The sequence below is a fragment of the Triticum aestivum genome, chromosome 7A, assembly GCF_018294505.1.
Source record: "Triticum aestivum cultivar Chinese Spring chromosome 7A, IWGSC CS RefSeq v2.1, whole genome shotgun sequence".
Classification (NCBI taxonomy): Eukaryota; Viridiplantae; Streptophyta; class Magnoliopsida; order Poales; family Poaceae; genus Triticum; species Triticum aestivum.
In genome coordinates, this window is record NC_057812.1 from 243,546,588 (window position 1) to 243,568,203 (window position 21,616).

Here is a 21,616-nt window from a genome sequence, read left to right on the forward strand (position 1 = left end):
GTCCGGACTCATAGTTCGTTACCTTTTTCTCTTTTTTCTCTTTCTTCTTTTTGTTTTTATACGATTTTTAGCCCATGTTCGGATAAACCGCACACTTAAGGGTATACATCCTTAAATGTACATACCCCTCAATACCTGGGGGCTTCTTGTCACATAAGCTTATTATTATTTTTCAAGCATCAAGCTCACCGCATATATGCGTCTTCTTCTCATATATGTCTTTTCTTCGCCATTATATGCACCTTTATGACTTAAGTTTTTGCCAAGCTGGGTTGCATGGCTCCTGTGCTTATGCCCTACGTTCCCGTTTGTTCGGCTAGGGCATAAAGGGAGCACCTCTGCGGTTTTTACAGCCGGGTTATCCGGACATGTACCTCAGACAGGTGAAGCCGAAAGATAGTGTTCTTAAGGGAATAATAGGTCGGCAAACAAAAGATAAACTGCACTCGTTGCGCTGCAAGCCCCCAAAATATAACGCTCTGTGATTTTTAACATCACAACTCAGGCGTGCACAACAACGCACGTTGGCCTAGGGAAAGGAACCCTTAACAGAACTATTCTCTCTAGAATATGTTTCTTACGATCAAATGTAATATAACATAACTCCCCGAATACAACTTGTCTGTTCAAGCAACTATGATTGGAATGCCTGGTTTCCGAACATACTTTGGTGTTTACCGCCAATACAGTACTCGGAAACACTCCAAACTTTGGATTTAGGAGGTTAAAGCAGAAGGTCTGCCATGACAATCGTTTTATAATTTGGCTGGAGATATTTATCGATAAAAGTACATTACTACTTGGACTCAAAAACTTCCTCCTCCTCTAGACCATCTAATAAGTTGTCTAGCTTACAATCCTGCTAAGAAAACTTGGCGGCTATCTTTACTTGGTCATATACTAAGCTAACATGAATTTCCTGTCCGTCTGGTCCCGAGGCCCAACCCGGGACATATGATTCGGATCAAGTCCGGTGTACCGTGTTTTCACCATGGCCCAGGCCTCTCGTGCACCTTCTTGGCATGCTGATATCTTCCATAGTCCAAAGCGGCGACGAGCTTCTTTGAATAAATTCATGAGCTCCTCCATACTTCCTGGAGGAGAATCGGCTGTCCATAGAGCTTTAGCAATGTTCCTCATTGCCTTCTGGGCTCGTTCATGCACTTTGGACAGCTCTTGTAGCACATCGCCTTGAAATCCGGACACCACTTCTTCAGGCCGCCCAGTCAGCACACCTACTAATACATCTCTGTCGTATCTATAATTTTTGACTGTTTCATGCCAATATTATACCACTTCCACATACTTTTTGCAACTTTTTATATGATTTATTGGACTAACCTATTGATCCAGTGCCCAGTGCCAGTTCCTGTTTTCTGCATGTTTTTGTATCACAGAGTATCCATATCAAACAAAGTCCAAATGCGATGAAAATTTATGGAGAATTATCTTGGAATATATGCGATTTTTGGTAGTTGGAATCACCCCCAAATGGAGGCCCACACAGGGCACAATATACCAGGGCACGCCAGAGGCCCCTGGCGCGTGGTGGTGGGTTGTGCCCACCTCGTACGTTGGTTGGACCTCTACTTCGGGCGCAAGGAAGCTTATATTCGAAAAAAAATGTGTTAAAATCTCAACGCAATCGGAGTTACAGAACTCCGGGAATAGAAGAAATGGTTTTCGGCCAAATCTGAGAATGGGGAAACAGAAGAGGACAGAGAGACATATCCAATCTTGGAGGGGCTCTCGCCCCTCCCATGCCATGGGAGCCAAGGACCAGAGGGGAAATCCTTCTCCCACCTAGGGAGGAGGCCAAGGAAGAAGAAGAAGGAGGGGGGTTCTCTCCCCCTCGCTTCCGGTGGCGCCAGAGTGACACCGGGGCTAGGATCATGACGGCGATCTACATCAACAATCTTGCTACCGTCAACACCAACTTTATCCCCCTCTATGCAGTGGTGTAACACCTCCCCCCTCCCCCCGTTGTAATCTCTACTTAAACATGGTGCTCAACTCCATATATTATTTCCCAATGATCTATGGTTATCCTATGATGTTTTTGTAGATCTGTTTTGTCCTGTGGGTTAATCATGATCTTGGTTGGTATGATTGTATATTTTATTTATGGTGTTGTCCTACGGTGCCCTTCGTCTCGCGCAAACGTGAGGGGCCCTCGCTGTAGGGTGTTGCAATATGTTCATGGTTTGCTTATTGTCAGTGTTGTGAGAGTATTGTCAGTGTTGCGAGAGTGACATGAACTTAAACACGGATAGGTGGGCTATGGCGTATGGGAGTAAAGAGGACTTGATACTTAATGTTATGGTTGTGTTTCATGACCTTAATGATATTTAGTAGTTGCGGATGCTTGCTAGAGTTCCAATCATAAGTGCATATGATCCAAGTAGAGAAAGTATGTTAGCTCATGCCTCTCCCTCATATAAAATTGCAAGAATGATTACCGGTACTTGTTATCGATTGCCTAGGGACAAATGACTTTCTTATTGACAAAAGCTTTCCACTTTTCTTAGCTTGCAATTTATTCGTAGTTTTATTCCCGCAAAGTACTCGTAGATTCATTCCTACAAAATAGTTTCATACTTGTTTTTGGTAAAGCAAACGTCAAGCGTGCGTAGAGTTGTATCGGTGGTCAATAGAACTTAAGGGAATATTTGTTCTACCTTTATCTCCTTGTTGGGTTCAACACTCTTATTTACCAAAAAAGGCTACAAACGATCCCCTATACTTGTGGGTTATCAAGACCTTTTTCTGGCGCCGATGCCCGAGAGTTATGGCGTGGGGTGAATATTCTCGTGTGTGCTTGTTTGCTTTATCACTAAGTAGTTTTTATTTCCTGTTATAAGTTGTTCTCTATCTTTAGTTATGGATATGGAACACGAGACACCAAAAAAATTAGTGGTACTTACTACTCATGGAGATGGGGAACCTCCTAAAACCCTCAATGCTCGTTATGTGAAAAATATTATGCACTACTTTGATAATCCTGAGAAAACCCCATTCAACTTGATAATGGGAGTAATGTTGGATCAACGTGAATACTTTAAGGATTATCGCTTGACTCATAAAGGGAAATTGTTATGGGATCAAATTCATATGTTGCATTGGTATGCTTGGGATTTATGCCAGAGATATCATTATACTTGTTTCTCTAGGATGAATGCTCCACATCTTCCCTTTTCATGTGAATTTAATGATAGTGAAACCTTGGCTTCTTATGCTAATGGTATATATGATTACTATGATGTGGAACAAATAGAAGAATTTGTTGCTTTTAAGGGTGCATGTGAAATTGAATATTTGTTTAAAAAGTTTGAAGATTTTGATGATTCAGTTTATAGACCTCAAAATCTTGCTATCCTTAAATATTGTTGTGATAATTATAAATACAATTCCGATATTGATGCATTTATTGAGAAAGTCTCTGTTGTGCAAGAAGAGACTAATATTTTGCAGGAGTCTAGGGAAGAAGGAATTGATGAAACTGTGAGCTCATTGGATGAAAAAGATGATGAGGAGAGCGAAGAACAAGCAAAGGAAGACCAGATTGATCACCCGTGCCCACCTTCTAATGAGAGTAACCCTCCAACTCATACATTGTTTAATGCTCCTTTGTTCTTATCAAAGGATGAATGCTATGATAATTGCTATGATCCCGTCGATTCATTTGAAATATACTTTTTTTATGATGCTTGCTATGCTTGTGGCCATGATGCCAATTTAAATGATGCTTATGGAGATGAACTTGCTATAGTTCCTTATGTTAAGAATGAAATTGTTGTTATTGCACCCACACATGATAGTCCTATTATTTTTTTGAATTCTTCCAACTACACTATATCGGAGAAGTTTGCTCTTGTTAAAGATTATATTGATGGGTTGCCTTTTACCGTTGCACATGATGATTTTTATGAATATAATATGCATGTGCTTGCTGCTCCTACTTGCAATTACTATGAGAGAGGAACTACATCTCCACCTCTTTATGTTTCCAACACGATAAAAGTGCAAGAAACTTCTTATGCTATGTATTGACCTTTACTTGATGTGCGTGAATTGTTCTTGTATGACATGCCGATGCATATGAAGAGAGTTAGACTTTGTCATTGCTTGATATATGTTGTTTTGTGCTCACTACTAAATGCCAAATCATTGCTAATTAAAATTGGCTTTGATATACCTTGGGATCCGGGTGGATCCATTACTTGAGTACTTTATGCCTAGCTTAATGGCTTTAAAGAAAGCGCTGCCAGGGAGACAACCCGGAAGTTTTAGAGAGTCATTTATTTATTTTGAGTGCTTTTATAAAGCTTTAAAACAAAAAAATATAGAGGGGAACTTAAAACTTCACAAAAAGAAAAGTGAAAGTGAGATAGACGAGCATTGTGAAAGTGGGGGACGTCCTTGAACTTTGTTCATGCTCACTGAACTTTGTGAATCTTAATTACATAAACTATTCAACAAAAATAATTATCCCCTTGTACAATTCCATTGTATTATAAAAATAATGTGCCAAGATTTGCCTTTAGGATGTTTACATTGCTTGTTGGTTTGTGCAGTGCAAAACAGAAACTTTCGCTGTAGTGCGCGATTTTACATTTTTTACCGGAACGTCAAACGGTTCTGAAACTTTTTGCGCTGTCTTGCTATATATTTTTTATTTTTCCTAATTGTTTCAGAATTTTTGTAGTACCAGAAGTATGGTTAATGTTTAGATTACTACAGACTGTCCTGTTTAAGACAGATTCTGTTTTTGATGCATTGTTTGCTTGTTTTGATGAAATTATAAATTTTTATCGGTGGTATAAGCCATGAAAAAGTTATATTACAGTAGATACAATGAAAAAACAAAATATGAATTGGTTTGCAACATTACTTAGAGTAGTAATTTTCTTTATTATACTAATGGATCTTACCGAGTTTTTTGTTGAGTTTTGTGTGGATGAAGTGATCAAAGATCGAGGAGGTCTTGATATGAGGAGAAGGAGGAGAGGCAAGAGCTCAAGCTTGGGGATGCCCAAGGCACCCCAAGTAAATATTCAAGGAGACTCAAGTGTCTAAGCTTGGGGATCCCTCGGAAGGTATCCCGTCTTTCTTCAACAAGTATCGGTATGTTTTCGGTTTTGTTTCGTTCATGTGATATGTGCAAATCTTGGAGCATATTTTGTGTTTATTTTTCTCTTTTGTTTTAGGCACCATGCTGGTATGAGATAGTCCATGGTTGATTTATATAATTCTCATTGCACTTCACTTACATCTTTTGAGTGTGGCTTTATAGAATGCTTCATGTGCTTCACTTATATCATTTGAAGTTTGGATTGCCTGTTTCTCTTCACATAGAAAGCCGTTGTTTGAAGAATGCTCATTTGATTCACTTATATTTATTAGAGCATGGTCTTTTGTAGAAATAATTAAACTCTCATGCTTCACTTATATCTATTTAGAGAGTCAACGGGAATTGGTCAATTGCATGGTTAGTCATAAAATCCTACATAAAACTTATGGATCACTGAATATGATATGCTTGATTCCTTGCAATAGTTTTGCGATATAGAGATGGAATATGTGGGAGGTACTAGTAAATGGTTATGTTTAGTAAGAATATTGGTGTTAAGGTTTCTGATTCCCGAAGCATGCACGTATGGTCTCTCGTTATGCTATGATGTTGGAGCATGATTTATTATTGATTGTCTTCCTTATGAGTGGCGGTCGAGGACGAGCGATGGTCTTTTCCTACCAATCTATCCCCCTAGGGGCATGTGTAGTAGTACTTTTCTTTGAGGGCTAATAAACTTTTGCAATAAGTATATGAGTTCTTTATGACTAATGCGAGTCCATGGATTATACGCACTCTTACCTTTCCGCAATTTGCTAGCCTCTACGGTACCGTGCATTGCCCTTTCTCTCATCGAGACATGGTGCAAACTTCTCAGGTGCATCCAAACCCTGTGATATGATACACTTTATCACACATAAGCTTATTATATCTTCCTCAAAATAGCCACCATACCTACCTATTATGGCTTTTCCATGACCATTCTAAGATATATTGCCATGCAACTTCCACCGCTTCCGTTTGATGACTTGAGCATTCATTGTCATATTGCTTTGCATGATTATATAGCTGACATAGTGATTGTGGCTCAGCCACCGTTCACCATTTTTCATACATGTTACGCTAGATCATTGCACATCCTGGTACATTGCCAGAGGCATTCATATAGACTCATACTTTGTCATAGGTATCGAGTTGTAATTTTTATTTCTTTTGAGTTATAAGTAAATAGAAGTGTGATGATCATCATTATTCATTTTTTAGAGCAGTGCCCTAGTGAGGAAAGGATGATGGAGACTATGATTCCCCCACAAGTAGGGATGAGACTCTGGACAATGAGAGAAAACATATATAAAAAGAAAAAAAGAAAAAGAAAGAAAGAAAGAAAAAAGAAAAAAGAAAAAAAAGAAAAAATAAACAAAGAAAGAAGGGGCATTGTTAGTATCCTTTACCACACTTGTGCTTCAAAGTAGACCATGTTTTTCATATGGAGAGTCTCCTATGTTGTCACTTTCATATACTAGTGGGAATTTTTCATTATAGGATTAGATGCACACCCACTTAGTTTCATATTGAGCTCTCATACACTTATAGCTCTTAGTGCATTCGTTGCATGGCAATCCCTACTCCTGACATTGATATCAATTGATGGGCATCTCCATAGCCCGTTGTTTATCTGCGTCGATGTGAGACTTTCTTACTTCTTTGTCTTCTTTATATTTACCCATGTCATCATACTCTATTCCACCCATAGTGCTATATCCATGGCTTGCTCTCATGTATTGCATGAGAGTTGAAAAAGTTGAAGCGCGTTAAAAAGTATGAACCAACTGCTCGGCTTGTCATCGGGGTTGTGCATGATAAATACTTTGTGTTAAGAAGACAGAGCATGAAAAGACTATATGATTTTGTAGGGATAGCTTTCTTTAGCGTTGATATTTTGAAAGACATGATTGTTTGTTGGGATGCCTGAATATTGATGTCTTTATGCCAAATTATAGACTATTGCTTTGAATCACTTATGTCTTAATATTCATGCCATGATTAGATATATGATCAAGTTTATGCTAGGTAGCATTCCACATCAAAAATTATCTTTTTTATCATTTACCTGCTCGAGGATGAGCAGGAATTAAGCTTGGGGATGCTGATATGTCTCCATCATATCTATAATTTTTGATTGTTTCATGCCAATATTATACCACTTTCACATACTTTTCGCAACTTTTTATATGATTTATTGGACTAACCTATTGATCCAGTGCCCAGTGCCAATTCCTGTTTTCTGCATGTTTTCTGTATCGCAGGGTATCCATATCAAACGAAGTCCAAACATGATGAAAATTTACGGAGAATTATTTTGGAATATATGTGATTTTTGGGAGTTGGAATCACCCCAAACGGAGGCCCACATAGGGCACAATACACCAGGGCGCGCCAGAGGCCCCTGGCGCGCGGTGGTGGGTTGTGCCCACCTCGTACGTCGGTTGGACCTCTACTTCGGGCGCAAGGAAGCTTATATTCGGAAAAAATCATGTTAAAATCTCAGTGCAATCGGAGTTATGGATCTCCGGGAATATAAGAAACGGTTTTCGGTCAGATCTGAGAACGGGGAAACAGAAGAGGACAGAGAGACAGATCCAATCTCGGAGGGGCTCTCGCCCCTCCCATGCCATGGGAGCCAAGGAACAGAGGGGAAATCCTTCTCCCACCTAGGGAGGAGGTCAAGGAAGAATAAGAAGGAGGGGGGCTCTCTCCCCCTCGCTTCCAGTGGCGCCGGAGTGCCACCGGGGCTAGGATCGTGACGGTGATCTACATCAATAATATTGCTACCATCAACACCAACTTTCTCCCCCTCTATGCAGCAGTGTAACACCTCTTTCCCCCGCTGTAATCTCTACTTAAACATGGTGCTCAACTCCATATATTATTCCCAATGATCTATGGTTATCCTATGATGTTTGAGTAGATCTGTTTTGTCTTGTGGGTTAATCATGATCTTGGTTGGTATGATTGTATATTTTATTTATGGTGTTGTCCTACGGTGCCCTTCGTCTCGCGCAAACATGAGGGGCCCTCGCTGTAGGGTGTTGCAATATGTTCATGGTTTGCTTATTGTCAGTGTTGCGAGAGTGATAGAAACTTAAACGCGGATAGGTGGGCTATGGCGTATGGGAGTAAAGAGGACTTGATACTTAATGCTATGGTTGGGTTTCACGACCTTAATGATCTTTAGTAGTTGAGGATGCTTGCTAGAGTTCCAATCATAAGTGCATATGATCCAAGTAGAGAAAGTATGTTAGCTCATGCCTCTCCCTCATATAAAATTGCAAGAATGATTACCGGTACTTGTTATCGATTTCCTAGGGACAAATGACTTTCTTATTGACATAAGCTTTCCACTTTTATTAGCTTGCAATTTATTCATAGTTTTATTCCCGCAAAGTACTCGTAGATTTATTCCTACAAAATAGTTTCATACTTGTTTCCAGTAAAGCAAACGTCAAGCATGCGTAGAGTTGTATCGATGGTCGATAGAACTTGAGGGAATATTTGTTCTACCTTTAGCTCCTCGTTGGATTTGACACTCTTATTTATCAAAAAAGGCTACAAACGATCCCCTATACTTTTGGGTTATCACCTACAAGAAAAACTTGTTTAAACCTCGCATTAGGGAATTGTACAAAAGTAAGGATAAACGACATAATGAATATGCCACCTTTCAGCTTTCTGTTCTCTTTCAGGGCGTTCGTCAGTTGGGCCCGCACGTCCTTCGGCTCTTCGGCTTGCTTGGTGTTAGCATCATGTAGCTTGTTCTTCTCATCCCTGGTCCATGTAAGTATACGTTGACCAGCGGCTTCTTGCCTTTTGGCATGTTGTTTATCCGTCTATGCGGCTCTTAGTTCCTTTTCTAGCTGATCTGCCGATCCTGCTATCGTAAATGCAACGGTGCTTATGTTAAAACATTGCAGGCATAGAATCGTATTTTCCGGACAGTATTTGACATTACCAGTTGGTGCCTTCTTGGATTTCTCCAGTTCGGCGGTGACTGCAGTTAGCTGGGACTGATAATTTTCAAGCTCCTGAGATAGCATGTTGTTCTTCTCCATGAGTACCTAAATTATACAATGATTCTTAAATCAGTTGTGCCAACTACTTTAAGTCTCGGGGTCTATGGGTGCATAGGGTCATTGAACCTACACAAAAGTCTTACCCGCATATCCTCTGAAAGCTGGTGAGTGGCTCCAGCGAGTCCATCCCAAGCAGCTCGGATATATGCATCCGCTGAGTTGAAGGCATTGAATACCTCTTCGGAGAAAGTTGGGTCATGCATAGCCGCCCTCCGGCACCGATGATTCATCGCACTCTCCACTTCGGAGTTGGTAACGGATGCATCATCCGAATCCTCGGGAAGAGGACAATCCGGCGTCGCACCGGCATCAACCCTAGTCCTTGGAACGGAGTTCGGGGTTGGATTGGGAGGAGTATGACCAGTGAGGCCTCCGGACATAGTCCGACGTATGCTTTTCCTAAAAACAATATGGCACAGCGGGAGACATGCTACCTCTTGAGCATGCGTTGGTTTTCCCTTGAAGAGGAAAGGGTGATGCAGCAAAGTAGCGTAAGTATATCCCTCATTTTTGAGAACCAAGGTGTCAATCCAGTAGGAGATAACACACAAGTCACCTAGTACCTGCACAAACAATCAAGAACCTCGCAACCAATGCGATAAAGGGGTTGTCAATCCCTTCACGGTCACCTGCGAAAGTGAGATATGATAAATATAGTAAGGTAAATATTTTTGGTACTTCTGTTGTATAGATAGCAAAATAGAAAACAAGATGGGATGTAAATAAAAGAGATGTAGTATAATAAGAAAGAGACCCAAGGGCCATAGGTTTCACTAGTGGCTTCTCTCATGATAGCATGTATTACGGTGGGTGAACAAATTACTGTCGAGCAATTGATAGAAAAGTGCATAGTTATGAGAATATCTAGGCATGATCATGAATATAAGCATCACGTCCGTGTCAAGTAGACCGAAACGATTCTGCATCTACTACTATTACTCCACACATCGACCGCTATCCAGCATGCATCTAGAGTATTAAGTTCATAAGAACAGGGTAACGCATTAGGCAAGATGACATGATGTAGAGGGACAATCTCAAGCAATATGATATAAACCCCATCTTTTTATCCTCGATGGCAACAATACAATACGTGCCTTGCTGCCCCTATTGTCACTGAAAAAGGACACCGCAAGATTGAACCCAAAGCTAAGCACTTCTCCCATTGCAAGAAAGATCAATCTAGTAGGCCAAACTAAACCAATAATTCGAAGAGACTTGCAAAGATATCAAATCATGCATATAAGAATTCAGAGAAGAACCAAATATTGTTCATAAATAAACTTGATCATAAATCCATAATGCATCGGATCTCGGCAAACACACCACAAAAGAATATTACATCGAATAGATCTCCAAGAACATCGAGGAGAACTTTGTATTGAGAACCAAAGAGAGAGAAGAAGCCATCTGGCTAATAACTATGGACCCGAAGGTCTATGGTAAACTACTCACACATCATCAGAGAGGCTATGGTGTTGATGTAGAAGCCCTCCGTGATCGATTCCCCCTCCGGCAGATCGCCGGAAAAGGCCCCAGATGGGATCTCACAAGTGCAGAAGGTTGCGACGGTGGAAAAGTGGTTTCGTGGCTCTCCTGCATGTTTTTAGGGTATAAGAGTATATATAGGCAAAAGAAGTACGTCGATGGAGCTACGAGGGGCCCATGAGGGTGGGGGCGCGCCTACCCCCTTGGCGAGCCCTCCTGCCTCGTGGCCGCCTCGTTGCATCTCTGACTTCCACTCCAAGTCTCCTGAATTGTGTTTGTTCCAAGAAAGACCCTCGTGAGGGTTTCGTTCCGTTTGGATTCCATTTGACATTCCTTTTCTGTGAAACACTGAAATAGGCACAAAAAACAGAAACTGGCACTGGGCCTCCGGTTAATAGGTTAGTCCCAAAAATAATATAAAATAGCATATTAAAGCCCATTAAACATCCAAAACAGATAACATAATAGCATGGAACAATCAAAAATTATAGATACGTTGTAGACATATCAGCATCCCCAAGCTTAATTCCTGCTCGTCCTCGAGTAGGTAAATGATAAAAACAGAATTTTTGATGTGGAATGCGTCCTAACATAATTTTCAATGTAATTTTCTTTATTGTGGCATGAATATTCAGATCCGAAAGATTCAATACAAAAGATTAATATTGACATAAAAAGAATAATACTTCAAGCATACTAACCAAGCAATTATGTCTTCTCAAAATAACATAGCCAAAGAAAGCTCATCCCTACAAAATCATATAGTTTGGCCATGCTTCATTTTCGTCATACAAAATGCTCCCATCATGCACAACCAATGACAAGCCAAGCAATTGTTTCATACTTTAGTATTCTCAAACTTTTTCAAGTTTCACGCAATACATGAGCGCGAGCCATGGACATAGCACTATAGGTGGAACAGAATATGATGATGGAGGTTGTGTGGAGAAGACAAAAAAGGGAGAAAGTCTCACATCGACGTGGCTAATCAACAGGATATAGAGATGCCCATCAATTGATGTCAATGCGAGGAGTAGGTATTGCCATGCAACGGATGCACTAGAGCTATAAATGTATGAAAGCTCAACAAAAGAAACTAAGTGGGTGTGCATCCAACTTGCTTGCTCACGAAGACCTAGGGCATTTTGAGGAAGCCCATTGTTGGAATATACAAGCCAGGTTCTATAATGAAAATTCCCACTAGTATATGAAAGTTACAAAATAAGAGACTCTCTATCATGAAGATCATGGTGCTACTTTGAAGCACAAGTGTGGAAAAAGGATAGTAACATTGTCCCTTCTCTCTTTTTCTCTCATTTTTTGGGCCTTCTTTTTTATTTGGCCTTTCTGTTTTTTCTCACACGGGACAATGCTCTAATAATGATGATCATCACACTTATATTTATTTACAACTGAAAAATTACAACTCGATACTAGAACAAAATATGACTCTATATGAATGCCTCCGGCGGTGTACTGGGATGTGTAATGATTCAAGAATGACATGTATAAAAAAATTATGAGCGGTGGCTTTGCCACAAATACGATGTCAACTACATGATCATGCAAGGCAATATGACAATGATGAAGCATGGCATAATAAACGGAACGGTGGAAAGCTGCATGACAATATATCTTGGAAGGGCTATGGAAATGCCATAATAGGTAGGTGTGGTGGCTGTTTTGAGGAAGATATAAGGTGTCTTATGTGTGATAAAGTGTATCATATCACGGGGTTTGGATGCACCGGCAAAGTTTTCACCAACTCTTGAGGTGAGAAAGGGCAATGCACGGTACTGAAGAGGCTAGCAATGATGGAAGGGTGAGAGTGCGTATAATCCATGGACTCAACATTAGTCATAAAGAACTCACATACTTATTGCAAAAATATACAAGTCATCAAAACTAAGCACTACGCGCATGCTCCTAGGGGATAGATTGGTAGGAAAAGACCATCGCTCGTCCCCGACCGCCACTCGTAAGGAGGACAATCAAAGAAACACCTCATGCTTCAAATTTGTTACACAACGGTTACCATACGTGCATGCTATGGGACTTGCAAACCTCAACACAAGTATTTCTCAAATTCATAAATACTCAACTAGCATGACTCTAATATCACCATCTTCATATCTCAAAACAATAATCAAGTATCAAACTTCTCATAGTATTCAATGCACTCTATATGAAAGTTTTTATTATACCCATCTTGGATGCCTATTATATTAGGACTAATTTCATAACCAAAGCAAATTACCATGATGTTCTAAAAGACTCTCAAAATAATATAAGTGAAGCATGAGAGATCAATAATTTCTATAAAAATAAAACCACCACCGTGCTCTAAAAAGATATAAGTGAAGCACTAGAGCAAAATCATCTAGCTCAAAAGATATAAGTGAAGCACATAGAGTATTCTAGTAAATTCCGATTCATGTGTGTCTCTCCCAAAAGGTGTGTACAGCAAGGATGATTGTGGTAAACTAAAAATAAAAGACTCAGATCATACAAGACGCTCCAAGCAAAACACATATCATGTGGTGAATAAAAATATAGCCTCAAGTAAAGTTACCGATAGATGAGGACGAAAGAGGGGATGCCTTCCGGGGCATCCCCAAGCTTAGGCTTTTGGTTGTCCTTGAATTTTACCTTGGGTTGCCTTGGGAATCCCCAATCTTAGGCTCTTGTCACTCCTTATTCCAAAATCCATCAAATCTTTACCCAAAAACTTGAAAACTTTACAACACAAAACTCAACAGAAAATCTCATGAGCTCCGTTAGTATAAGAAAACAAACCACCACTTTAATGTACTGTAATGAACTCATTATTTATTTATATTGGTGTTAAACCTACTTTATTAAAACTTCTCTATGGTTCATACCCCCAGATACTAGACATAGATTCATCAAAATAAGAAAACAACACACAAAAAACAGAATCTGTCAAAAACAGAAAAGTCTATAGTAATCAGGAGGTTTCGAATACTTCTATAACTACAAAAATTCTGAAAAATTAGGAAAACCTAAATAACTTGTATATTGATCTACTTAAGTTGTAATTGGTATTTTATCGTTCTCTGGTAAAAAATGAAAATTATTTTCGTGAGCGCATACTTTCTGTTTTTATCAGCAAGATCAAACAACAATCACCCAAGAAGATCCTAAAGGCTTTACTTGGCACAAACACTAATTAAAACATAAAAAACACACAATCATAACAGAGGATAGATGATTTATTTATTACTAAAAAGGAATAAAAATCAAGGAACAAAAATAAAATTGGGTTGCCTCCCAACAAGCGCTATCGTTTAACGCCCCTAGCTAGGCATAAAAGCAAGAATAGATCTAGGTATTGCCATGATGATGATAAGGCAAATCACGAAAACTCATCTCATACTCCCTACGTTCAGCAGCAAGTTTTCTTTGTGGCAATCAAAAGTAATCAAAAGGGCTAAATTTAATGGGACAAAAGTCCCCAAGATCAAGCTCGGGAGGTATTGGTTCCTCCTTTGGCCTCTCATATTGCACAACCAATTCATCATTATAAGCATTCTTTTGGCAAAAAATCATGAGCCTTTGTTCAAGGGAAAAAAACTAACCCATTGCTATGGATAGAAAAGTTATCATTAAGTTCAGAAATCATGTCAACTACAACATCGGCAGGAACCTTTTTTCTAAGGTTTTCATTAAAAGCAACATGATCTAAAGATCGTAAGCGCATTATGTCTTCTTGATAAAAAAGGACTGCTTCTATGGGAGGAAGGCCGGCATCCACCCTATAATGCGCAAAAATTTCATTGGCCTCTTTTATTATAAATCTGAACTCATGAGCTAAAAAGATGGTAGCTGCTCGCTTAACAGAAGAATGCCCAATATTGGAAAATTCTAGAAAAATCCTCTGTATGCAAGGATGCATGTGGATAAATTGTCTTTCAAGTTCAACCATGAGCAAAGATATAGCATCCACAAGACTACTAGTTTTATGAAGAATAGACCCGCCCATAGTGGGCAAAGCATCGGCGCAAGTAAAGAAATCTTGAATAACTCCTTTTCCAATAATATTGCCACTACCAATCCGAAACTTTTTAGTGTGTAAAATAGTAGGTTCTTCATGAGGATAATCAAAAGCATCAATGTTTCCCCCATCTTTACTACTACCCTTTTCAATGATAACCTCCCAAGTTTTAGACACGATTGCAACAAACCGCACTAAGAGCGAACACACAAGAGGCAAGCGGAAAGAGGCGAACGGAAAAGGGGCGAATAAAACGGCAAAGGTGAAGTGGGGGAGAGGAAAATGAGAGGCAAATGGAAAATTATGCAATGCGAGGGAGAAGAGTTTGTGATGGGTACTTGGTATGTCTTGACTTGAGCGTAGATCTCCCCGGCAACGGCGCCAAAAATCCTTCTTGCTACCTCTTAAGCATGCGTTGGTTTTCCCTTGAAGAGGAAAGGGTGATGCAGCAAAGTAGCATAAGTATTTCCCTCGGTTTTTGAGTACCAAGGTATCAATCCAGTAGGAGATAACACGCAAGTCACCTAGTACCTGCACAAACAATCAACAACCTTGCAACCAACGCGATAAAGGGGTTGTCAATCCCTTCACGATCACTTGCGAAAGTGAGATCTGATAAAGATAGTAAGGTAAATATTTTTGGTATTTTTGTTGTATAGATAGCAAAATAGTAAAAAAGATGCGATGTAAATAAAAGAGATGCAATATAATAACAAAGAGACCCGGGGGCCATAGGTTTCACTAGTAGCTTCTCTCATGATAGCATGTATTATGGTGGGTGAACAAATTACTGCCGAGCAATTGATAGAAAAGCGCATAGTTATGAGAATATCTAGGCATGATCATGAATATAAGCATCACGTCCGTGTCAAGTAGACCGAAATGATTCTGCATCTACTACTATTACTCCACACATCAACCGCTATCCAGCATGCATCTAGAGTATTAAGTTCATAAGAACAGAGTAACGGATTAGGCAAGATGACATGATGTAGAGGGATAAACTCAAGCAATATTATATAAACCCCATCCTTTTATCCTCGATGGAAACAATACAATACATGCCTTGGTGCCCCTACTGTCACTAGGAAAGGACACCGCAAGATTGAACCCAAAGCTAAGCACTTCTCCCATTGCAAGAAAGATCAATCTAGTAGGCCAAACTAAACTGATAATTCGAAGACACTTGCAAAGATATCAAATCATGCATATAAGAATTCAGAGAAGAAACAAATATTGTTCATAGATAAACTTGAACATAAATCCAAAATTCATCAGATCTCGGCAAACACACCGCAAAAGAATATTACATCGAATAGATCTCCAAGAACATCGAGGAGAACTTTGTATTGAGAACCAAAGAGAGAGAAGAATCCATCTAGCTAATAACTATGGACCCGAAGGTCTGTGGTAAACTACTCACACATCATCAGAGAGGCTATGGTGTTGATGTAGAAGCCCTCCGTGATCGATTCCCCCTCTGGCAGATCGTCAAAAAAAGCCCCAAATGGGATCTCATGGGTACAGAAGGTTGTGGCGGTGGAAAAGTGGTTTCGTGGCTCTCCTGGATGTTTTTAGGGTATAAGAGTATATATAGGCGAAAGAAGTACGTCGATGGAGCTACGAGGGGCCCACGAGGGTGGGGGGCGTGCCTACCCCCTGGGCGCGCCCTCCAGCCTCATGGCCGCCTCGTTGCGTCTCTGACTTCCACTCCAAGTCTCCTGAATTGCGTTTGTTCCAAGAAAGATCCGCGCGAAGGTTTTGTTTTGTTTGATATTCCTTTTCTACGAAACACTGAAATAGGCAAAAAAATAGAAACTGGCACTGGGCCTACCATTAATAGGTTAGTCCCAAAAATTAATATAAAAGAGCATATTAAAGCCCATTAAACATCCAAAACAGATAATATAATAGCATGGAACAATCAAAAATTATAGATATGTTGGAGACGTATCAAGACATCACAATTCGGTATACCTGCCAAGGGCATATTAAAAATCATACCTTTTTATGAAGGTGGGGGCTCGACAGTATCACCGGCCGCCTTTCTTTTTGAAGATCCGTCTTGCGTAGGCATCGCTTTCTTAAGGGACGTTTCAGATGCAGCATGGTGAGATGAGCATCGCCCCTTTGGAGCACAAGATAGTGTGGTGGGTGAGGCACGATGAGAAAACTCTTGTGGAGGAGGCATCTCCTGGGCACTTACGTGGGACGAAGGGAGAATGCCGGGATAATCGGCTATGATGGCCACCTCTGTGTTGTCATAGCTCGCCTGAAAAAAACCCTCCTTGAGATCTATGAATATATCCAGATCCTCTTCAAATCCGAGATCCAGGTCTCGGATATGATCCTCCGGCTGCGGAGCGGGGTTATAGATCCATGCGACAACCTTCCTCCATTCCTGTTAAAAATAATCAGATTGAGTTCATCTAGGTGCGACTCGGGAAGATGATTGAGTAAGGTTACGAAGCGAAAGCTCACCCAGCTAGGAGGGTTGTACATGGAAAAGCCCTCTCGGCCCTTAAGGCGAGTAAAATCTTCTTTCTCCCCTTTAAAAAGATCAGCTAACATGGTGCCCAAGGCGGCAAAGGTGCCCAGACCCTTGCGTCCATAGCGTGAAGCATCATCTTCCCCGTTGCAGTGCCACATGGGGAGTCCTCTGGATTGAAGTGGCTGAACGCCTCACATTATTGAAATCGCCATTACTTCAATTATGGATAGTCCGGATTGGGCGAGTGCATTTATCTTGCCCATTAACTGCTTTACCTCCGCACTGTCCTCCTCTTCGAAACTCCGAGGACGCTAGCTGTGGCGTTTCTTTAATGAAACATTGTCAAATTCAAGAAGGCCCCACCGGATTGGGTCTGGGAGAACAACGTCTTCGATATAAAACCACTCTGAAGGCCACTCTTCGGATGCTTTCTTTGGAGTGCCGGACAGGTATCCTGTCCCGCCTATGTGCCATACTTATGCACCATCCACGTTGAATATAGATCCCTTCTGGGAGCGGAGGATGAGGCAGAAAAGTTTTCTCCACAATTCAAAATGGGCCTCGTAGCCCAGGAACAACTCACAAAGAGCAACAAAGCCCGATGTTAGTGTCAAAACCGGCGGATCTCGGGTAGGGGGTCCCGAACTGTGCGTCTAGGTCGGATGGTAACAGGAGGCAGGGGACACGATGTTTTACCCAGGTTCGGGCCCTCTTGATGGAGGTAAAACCCTACATCCTGCTTGATTAATATTGATGATATGGGTAGTACAAGAGTAGATCTACCACGAGATCAGAGAGGCTAAACCCTAAAAGCTAGCCTATGGTATGATTGTTTTCGTCTTACAGACTAAAACTCTCCGGTTTATATAGACACCGGAGAGGGCTAGGGTTACACAGAGTCGGTTACAATGGTAGGAGATCTACATATCCGTATTGCCAAGCTTGCCTTCCACGCCAAGGAAAGTCCCTTCCGGACACGGGACGAAGTCTTCAATCTTGTATCTTCATAGTCCAGGAGTCCGGCCGAAGGTATAGTCCGGCCATCTGGACACCCCCTAATCCAGGACTCCCTCAGTAGCCCTTGAACCAGGCTTCAATGACGATGAGTCCGGCGCGCAGATTGTCTTCGGCATTGCAAGGCGGGTTCCTCCTCCAAGTACTTCATAGAAGATTTTGAACATAAAGGTAGTGTCTGGCTCTGCAAAATAAGTTTCCACATATTGCCATGGAGAGAATAATATTTACACAAATCTAATCTGCTGACGTATTCCGTAGCGTGACATCACACCACGGCCAAGTCTTTATTCGAATCATTTTACTGTCCCACCTCAGCGCGTTTAGCGAGGCGGTTTCCTTGGCACGTCTTGTTAAAGCAGAGATCGTGTCCCCTTATTCCGGGATTCTCATCAATACAAGTGTGGGTAACCCAACCGCGCCATTGACTATGACGCTTGGGAGATAAGCGAGTTTTACCAGGCTGGTGGGGGCGCATAGTCGCGTCCGCCCATATAAGGGGATAAGGATCCACATTTTCATCCACGCCTTCTTCCTTTGCCTATCCATTTCCGCGCACTCGAGCTCCAGCGCCCAAGTCCGCACACCCCACCTCAACCTTCTCCAGCCATGTCCGGAGCGGGAGGCAAGTGGATGGTGTCCTCCGTCACGGAGGGACACATCAAAAGACTAAGGAAGGCCGGATACTTGTCTAATGACATTGCGCACCGGCTTCCCGAAGAGGGGCAGCTCATCCCCACCCCTAGGCCCCATGAGAGGGTGGTGTTCCTCCCCCATTTCCTCCGCGGACTGGGCTTCCCTCTCCACCCATTTGTCCGGGGACTCATGTCCTACTATGGCATGGATTTCCATGATCTAGCCCCGAACTTTGTCCTCAACATCTTGGCATTTATCGTCGTGTGCGAGGCTTTCTTCCGCATCTGCCCCCATTTCGGCCTATGGCTCAAGACTTTCAATGTCAAGCCGAAGGTGGTGCACGGCACCCAAGCGGAGTGCGGAGGCGCCATGGTGGGCAAGATGCCCAACGTCCTATGGTTCGAGGGCTCCTTCGTGGAGTCCCTGAAGGGGTGGCAGTCGGGGTGGTTTTACATCACCGAGCCGCACGACCCTGAATGGGTCGCAGCCCCCGAGTTCTGATCCGAACCCCCTACGCGGCTCACCTCCTGGAAAGAGACGGGCCTGTCGTGGGGTAAAAAAGGAGAGATGACCGGACTCCAAACATGCGTCCAAACCCTGGTGGACAGGAAGCTCAAACTTGTCAACGTAGTCTAGGTTATGCTCATTTGCCGGATCCTCCCGTGTCAACAATGGGCTTTCAACCTGTGGGAGTTCGACCCGGCGCGGCACCGAACTCTGAGCAGGCTCTTCGACACGATGTATGAAGATGCCTGGAAGGTGCTTTTCAAGGGCGCCGAGGCCCCCGCATCCGCTACCGAGGATCGCGGATTCAGCACGCAGCGTCACGCTCGTGCGGTGAGATGTTTTTACCTTTTACAGGGTATTAGTTTTTTTATAGTTTGACTCCATGCGGGATCTAAGCTCCCTTACCTTTGACAGGATTGGCAGGAGATGTCCGGACAGATCAACTGTCCGGCTCCTTTGCCCGAAGGCCCAACGGACGCTCGCTTGGTGAAGCTGCTGGTTCCGGCACCCTACGTGGTGCCGGAGAAGAAGGCCAAGAAGAAGGCCACTAGGACTCGAAAGAGTGCCCGGCGCCAGGAGGTGTCGGATTCATCATCCGACGACTCCAAGGCGCACTCCTCCCGTGAAGATGAGGAGGAGGAAGAAGAGACCTCTCCCCCTCCAGCGGGGGGAGGGAAGAAAAGGAAGGCCGCCCCAACCGGGGAGGCCGAAGGGTCCAACAGGGGGAAGACCCCTCCTCCGGACTACTCCACCAACGCCGATGATGGCGAAGAGGAGTGGCCGCACAGGGCCAAGCCCCTGGCAAGATCGTAAGTATCCGGATACCAGAGTGATTCATAGTATTCCCCCATTGCACGGTTTTTCCTTACGTCGAACATGATTGTGCAGTCCGCCCAAGGTCGGGCTCGACGAGTCGTCGAGCGGCTCCCTGGATTCGTCGGATGCGAATTCGCTTTCGACGGCTTCCTCCCCCCACCATACGGACGGCGCCGAGGTGGCGTCCCAACAAGTTCCAAGCCAGGAGGAGGTGGTCCTAGAGGCGCCGCAAGGCAACCTCTCGGACTCCAGGCATAAAGGGGATAGAACCCCCAAGGGCTCCAAGTCCGGCCTTGAGCCGGACACTGCGCCGGAACCTTCAACGGTTCCGGACTCCGGTAGACAGCCTCCTACCAAGAGGAGCAAGCCTGCCGAGCCGGTGACCTCTGTCCAACCGGAGGCACCGGACAGTTTACTGGAGACGCTTAACGGCGCCTCCATCGACAAGGAGCACCGCACTATTATGAGTGCGGTGATCCAGAAGGTTCAGTCCGCCAAGAGCAGACTGACTGAAGCCTGTGCCAGCCTTCTAACAGGCTTTGAGGTAAGTAAAGAATATGTAAAAATATTACCGCATAGACAGTAGCCCCTGATGCTCTGTTTGGCGTTCGGAAAGAAAAGCCGAACAGAGGATCTAATAACATTCGCAGGAGTCTAACATGATCAAGTCAATATGCGTATGCAGGCTTCACTGCTGGTCTCCGCTGCACTGACTGCGGAGGTGGATACACTGAAGCACAACCTCGAGCGGTCCGAGCAAGAGCTCGGCCTAGCCAAGCAGCAGCTCAAGGAGACGGAAGGTAAGAAATACCTTATTGAAATATGTGAAAGGTGCAATTGCAAAAAGTGACAGGATTAACGCGACTATTGTAGGGGCCACAACTGAGGTGGCAACCCTTAAGCAAGCGCTGTCCGAGGCCAAAAAGAGGGCGGCCACGGAGTGCACCGAGCGGGAGAAGCATGAGACGCAGGTTGGCGAGGTGCGGCAAGAGCTCCGGGCTCTCATGAAAATACATGAGAGTTTGGAGCTTGACTCAAAGACGCGAGAGTCTGAGCTCGCGGCGGCCATTGAAAATGCCAAGTCTGCCAAGGCCGAAGCCCAGAAGGCCCTCCAGGAGGTTGAGGCAATAAAAAATATAGCGGCGGGTAAGGCATTCTTTATGCAAAGCAAGCACGGAAAAGTGAATTACTTGTCACTTACCCGAATCCAGAGCTCTCCAGGAGCATTCACAGACTTGCCCTGTAGCGTGTCGGATGCCGCCGCCTTCTACCGAGCCGAGGAGGGAAGCTCGACGGAGAAGGTGTTCTGGTCTCAGTATGCTGAGGCCGAACACCCGGTGCCCTTAAGCGACCAGCTGAAACAGCTGGTCGAGCTCCATAAGGTGGCCGAACAGGCCATGAAGGGCCTCATAGTCCGGCTGTGGCCTGGAGAGGCCATGCCTGAGAGC